The sequence below is a fragment of the Triticum aestivum genome, chromosome 2B (genome assembly GCF_018294505.1).
Source record: "Triticum aestivum cultivar Chinese Spring chromosome 2B, IWGSC CS RefSeq v2.1, whole genome shotgun sequence".
NCBI lineage: Eukaryota > Viridiplantae > Streptophyta > Magnoliopsida > Poales > Poaceae > Triticum > Triticum aestivum.
In genome coordinates, this window is record NC_057798.1 from 85554085 (window position 1) to 85560592 (window position 6508).

Below are 6508 nucleotides of genomic sequence, written 5' to 3' on the forward strand. Positions count from 1 at the left end.
AGGTGAGGAGAGTTAATACGTGTACGTGACAGGGCAGGAGACGCCGTGGGGGACGATGTTGGGGCGGACGTCGGAACAGGGTTGACGGTGGATTGTAACGGATCGTTTGTCCACTGTTCTGCACACAGCATGGCCAGTACTCATTTATTTGGGTCAGTTTTGCAATGCAATTGTGAAAATGGATACAATACCTAACTCCCAATACATGCTTATTTACCTGCCATTTGAATTTGCGGCTGGCTGCGTGCAGGAAATCCACCACTTTGGGATTCAAGTCCAGCTGCAGCTCTGTGCAGCTCAAACGAACGTATTGACCTCTTGACACAAGGTAACACTTGAATCTCATCTACACTTTACAAAAAAAGGGAAAATCATGGTCCCCAATGGAGCATTCAGCTAATGCCGCAAAAATTTGACTGTCTGCCTATACAGCTGTCGGGTATACTAATGTTTCTGCTGAAACTGTGGTGCCCACAACTGGAGATGGCGCTATCGTCCAAGCAGCTCTTGTTCATACACTGTCTCGGCACGAAGTTACTCCCTCAGTAGTGTGCTCAATTCACCCTCCATGCTCATGTGAAACTGATAGCTGTACTGCACCACACTTGAAAAAACATGATTGCCCAAACTTGAAGTTCACATATACTCTGCAAGTCAACCACATGGTCATAAAAACTATACACGCACGCCACGCGTCACCATTTCCCCGGCAACTGGATTTGCTCTCTTTATATGAAAAACAACCATAATCACGCCGTTTAACCAACCATGTAATAGATACTTTCATGCATTTACATCCAAACAAATGTATCTTCGGCATTAGAGTATATTTCCACAGATTCCATACTTAAATCAACTTTCCAAAATTTGTGTAAAATTAACTTCCATCTGTAATTGTAGCACACCTTTGGGCCCTGAATTCGAATTCATGTGTCGTGTAATACCCGGATTTAGTAAAGTTCAGTTGCACCTCATCTATAATAAAATGAACTTGCGCACTTGGAGTTCCCAGCATCGCATGTCCTTCTCCAAACACAGCATCACAAGGAACTGTATGCGCTCCTGCTCCAAGTGCATCTCATATTCCTCCATACCTGATCAGCGATGGTAAGCTCGATCAACCAAACGTCCACTTGGCCTCAAATATCTTCAGCCATTACCATGTACCTCTTTCATATTTTCACAATGCGTTACGTATGAGACGACTGTCAAAAAACTGCTGTCTTCTGTTGGAGCTGGTCCTAGCAACTGGCAAGACATGGGAAATATTACCATACCATCTGCACCGAAGTTAGAGCCGGACATTGTGGTTCCAAGATTTCAGACGATAACAATAGACAAACCATCTTCTTCCGATGTCCACAACTGCTACAAGACTATGATAAAATGCGGCAAAACTGACCATGAAAGGTGCTGCACTATCCCTTTTCATATCACCATTAGATTTCATCAAAAGCTATTTTTCCAGTGTTTGCCATCAAGTATCAAATCTCCTGCTCATGAATGAAATTTGTTTGAAACTTGATTGCCTTGGGAATGTAACCAAAACACTACACCTGGAGGTTATAAGCTTTGTCAACCATGCACATACCTCTCAAATTATCTTGGCTCTTACTCATACCCTGGTTCCTGCTAAAAATACAGACGAAATTCCTGAGTACACATAACTGACTATATTATAAGAATGACTGAAACTTTCTCATTTCAACAACAGGAAATGGGTTTCACTGAAAGCACCTTACGGCCTGGAGATGACTGGCCATGCTGTCTGCCGGAGTTATGGACCCAAACAAATGATTCGATTGTTTGTCCACGGTTCTGCAGACAGCATGGCCAGTATACCTTCTCACCATATTTTTCAGTCTGTGCATGGTTGTGGTCTGGCCTGTACTTATTTATGTACCACCCATTATCGCTTGATCGAAGCAATCTTATCATTGCGGGGCATCTGCATCGACAAGTCCGTGTGTTGCTCTTCTTTGGGATTCCCTGCAATAGCCGGAACAAGCGCAAGTGTGTCATCATATTGGTATGCTCTGCTACAGAACACGTGAGCTAGACAAATATGTATGAATTCAGTACTTACATAGCAGCCACAAACTATCTCTTGCATACATTTTGTTCTTTCGACATTTAGCCTGCTCTTTCCATATCTTACTCCAAACCCAATCTCCCAAGAATAGAGATTGTACTAATCGTAGGCTTCTCCCAGTGAATCAAAGTTGCTTCCCACAACAGGAAGTATGATAGTGTCAGTTTTTTTTCCTGCATATCTGCATAATGTTGCTTCCAAAGCACTCATCCTGGCAGCACAAGGCGGTCGTTCAGTAGGTGAACGACTGACACGGATCCTGCATAATTTAGAAGCATGTAATTCAGGGTCATGCTCAAGTGCGTCGAGGAAGAACATGTAAAAACGTTTGCATCTCAGTATGCTAGGTAGCTTATCAGTGTGAATTAACACAATTTTTGAAGACTTCATATTCATATGCCACGACAGCTGAGTATTTGGCATAGTACTGTACCTCTTCGTCCAGGCTGGGGCTTCCGGCTTGTCTCTGCCTGCAGATTGCTCCGAGGCTGGTGCCGTCAGGGCAACTCCCTCGCAAGTGATGTCCAACTCTAATTGGGCATTCACCGGAGCGTCGCCGGCCTCACCAATGCTGGACTCAGCAGGAGCACACAACATCGACTGGCATGGGTCGTAGGCGACCAAGGGCTCTCCGCCGCCGATATCCGGCAGGGGAAATCTTTGTGAAGAGAAGCAACATGTCAGTATGGAAAACGCTCGAAATGCATCCTCTACAACAGGGAATAGAAACTGGGTGCGGAGGAAGCTACCTGTCGACCGGATCTGACAAGAACTCGACTTCAACATCTCCGGTGGTCGTCATCTCCATAGCCATGCACTTCTGGTCTTAGGCGGTGCTGGTAGGGAGAGGATAGATTTGTTTTACTTTTCGGTGATGCACAGTGAACCTCAGGCCCACACTGTGGGGCCCACTCACCCATTCGGCGAACGGCGTCTTTGACGGGCCTGGCCGACGACGCTTGTTATGTACCGGGCCGCCCGAAATGTACTACTGGACTATCACCATTTTGGACCGCTTTTCCCCGTTATTTCGGACGGATCCGTAGCTGCGCGAGCCGCTTACGCGTGGGCCGGAGTTTAATACAATACACTACGCGTCACCGCATTGTTGGTCCAGCTATCGGGAGCACGGGAGCTCGTCCACACCAACGCCGCTCTCGTTCCTCTGGTATTCGTATCATGCTGCTGTATGGAACATGTGAATTAGAAAAGTAGTATTACAATGCGCAAAGATGTAACCATTCCGTCGTAGAGGGAGCCAAAGCCTCAACATCTTCTGCCTGTACTAATAAATGAGCAAAGTCCAATTTCGGTGGATAATTTTACCCAACGTGACATTCAAATGAAAATGGTTTCGCCCGTATTAAATTCAGAAGACAGAAGAAATTAGTACAACCAGGGCCATTGCTTGATGTCACTGGCCACATAGAATTGCCTCTTAGTAAGGAGTATGCACTGATTTGGCATTTTGATTTGGGGAATTCTTGAGTTTAGCCGCGCTTGGGGAATTCTTCAGTTTCCGATCTCTGATGGATAACGGTTGTTAATTGTGTTCTAAAGTTATTTATTTGTTGATATGATCATGCTCTAAGTTAAATTGATCTTATGCAGATTCACCTATCGATATATTCTCCAAGTAAGTATGGGAATGGCTTCTGTTTTGCCGTAAGCATCCATATAGAAAAATTCATTTTGATGTGCCAGCTCTAGGTTCATAGATGTCCATATCGGACCTATCAGACTTTAGCCTACTGATATGATTGTCTTGTATCTCAATTTGGATGTACCAACTAGTTTTTATGTCTTCTGTATCACAACAATGGCTATTGTGAGGTTGCAGCAGGGATACACCATTAGAACTGACATTATTCTTTCAAGAGCTAAGATCTACTCTGATGTATCTTTAAAAAGCTCAAAAATCTCAGGTTTAACTAATGGCAACACAGCCATGAGCATTGGTGTGTTTTCTCGGTTTTTTGCAGGAAGAAGCGAACATTCAGGTACAGATTCAAGCATCTGCCCTAGCCACTTCTTCACCACTCCAGGCAGAAGCGCAAGCACTTCTTCTTGCAGCCAACATATCCCAACTCCTCCAGGTCTATCAGCCCACTTTTCTCACAGATAATCTCACCCTTGCCAAGGAGGCGGTATCTAGGAATGTCACTGCTGACACTGTTCCTTGGTCCGTCAGAAAGCATCTTGCTCATTTCTACAGGACCACCCAAGAATTGCAGCTACAGGTGTTTCACATCTCTAGAGAAATCAATGGTATTGATCATAATGTAGCTCATTAGGTTCTGAATCGTTTCATTGAACCCGTTTTTAGCTGTTTTGGTTCAGCTCATAGGTATATAGAACATGCCATGTAATCTCTCTGGTATATAGAACATGCCATGTAATCTCTCTCCTCTCTTCTGTAAATCTCCAGGGTGTCTTTCTTTATCCTGTATATAGTGTACAATGTTTTTTTAGCCGGATGAATTTGTCACCTTCAATGCTTTTCATTGTTAAAAAAAAGCTTATACGGTAATGGTTACCTGCTAACTTGTGCATACAAGTTTGTCATTTTACAGGTTCTGTTATTTGAAATACTTTTTTCCAGTACCTTTGAATGCATTACTGGCTGTATAGAATTATGGACCACCCCCATAAAAAAACATACATCTTCATATGCATTTTGAAAGCTGGTGTTTTTCCAAACTTCCCAAAAGTTAACTTCTCTTTGTAAAAAAAATCTTGATATTCAAACAATCTGATCTTGAAAAGGTAAGTATTTGTTTGCAGCTTATTCTAAGCTACATCTTCTAGTTTACTTGACGCTATCTATGAAGCTTATACAACTGGATAAGTGCTCCGTGTTGATTAACAAAATCAATTGACCAGTCAATAATTTTTCTAACATATATGAACCATCCGCATACTGAATGGTACAAGAACTATAACAGATGGCGTGCACAACCAGCACATAGCTGCTACTACGTAACAGTCATAGTCAATTGATAGTGAACCTGGATAGGTTGCATTTACACTGATTTTACTGTACAACTCCTGCAGTCCATTTTATAGTTTCACATATAAGCTTGAAACCGATTAAATGGGTCCAAAGCGGATTTTAGGTCTCAGAAATCAATTGGTTTACTATCAAAATTTACTTTCTTTGGATAAATCCAGAGATGTCATTTTGTTAAATTTGCTGCTTTGATGGTTGCTTTATTGTTTATCTCGTGGATCTTTTTGGCATGTGTTAGGTGTAGAATGAAAGATCACTGACTCTAATTATGTATGCTTATATGTATCACAGACTTTGCAAGTTGTGAACAGTTATAAGAGTGAAAGTGCTATCTCGCAACATTGTTTGCCTAAAAGCACAACCAAATTCTAAGGACTTCATAAGTTGAATAGTTGATCATGTAGCATCTGCTCATTTATGACAGTCTTTGTTAGAAATTACTACTCCCTCCGTTTTTATTTACTCTACATATTAGAGTTGACTGAAGTCAAACTTCGTAAAGTTTGACCAAGTTTATAGAAAACAATATAGACATTTATCATGATAAATCTATACGATCTGAAAGTACATTCAATAATAAATCTAATGTTGTTGATTTGTTATTGTATATCTTAATATTTCTGTTTATAAACTTGGTCAAAGTTTGTAAAGCTTGACTTTGATCAAAGCTAATATGCGAACTAAATAAAAAGGGAAGGCGTACTACCATTCTATCGTCAAAATAGACCGGCGCGGCCACACGGGTCTTTAGTGATCTAGTGTATGTATATGATTATTTTGGATATGGGGTTAGCTAGGAAGTGTTCAGTGGTTAGTTAACCTGTAAAGGTTGATGTTGCAAGCATGGCGAAAAATATGCAATTTGCAAGCTAGTCAATGGATAGTCGTCGTCACCAATATCTGTGCAATCCGGAGCTACCTCTATAATACTCCAAAAAATATTCCAAACGGCTGAAACGATTGAGAGAGAAAAAGAAGTCCAATTTCCAATAATCTACAAATTCTATTCTACTACTGCACAGATGAACACACTAATATAATTGAACACAATAATTAAATGAAGAGAGTCTCCTAGCTAAGCTAGCTAGGCTTTGTGACGATGGTGGCCTCTGTGCGCCGGATTGTGTGTGCCCCTATATATATATTCGTGCCATATACTAGTTGGTAGTCTTCTCGGTTAACGACATATGCCAATGAATGTAAATATGGTTTTGCTGCCGATCAGAGTATATAAGCATTGGTAACTGAGGGTACCACTTTGTCTCGGCAGGTGGTCTTTTTGGACAAAAAATCTGTTAGGGGGGAGGGGGGCATCGCCCCCCCCCCCCCACTCTGCTACGCCCCAAGCCTTCTGGCAACAGGCCCCTATAGCTAGGGGAAGAAGCGTGCATGCAATATCTGCCACT

At 42.1% G+C, this 6508-nt stretch overlaps 1 long non-coding RNA gene across 1 annotated transcript; it reads right to left on the reverse strand.

Annotated features, from left to right (window-relative positions):
- Positions 1 to 262: 262 nt before the first annotated feature.
- Positions 263 to 2951, reverse strand: LOC123040570 (uncharacterized). The gene is made up of 6 exons (XR_006418198.1): positions 2842 to 2951; positions 2526 to 2750; positions 2087 to 2351; positions 1738 to 1989; positions 1592 to 1629; positions 263 to 1493 (listed from the first exon to the last, which is right to left on the reverse strand). It is a non-coding gene; the product is annotated as an uncharacterized lncRNA (long non-coding RNA).
- Positions 2952 to 6508: the final 3557 nt, after the last annotated feature.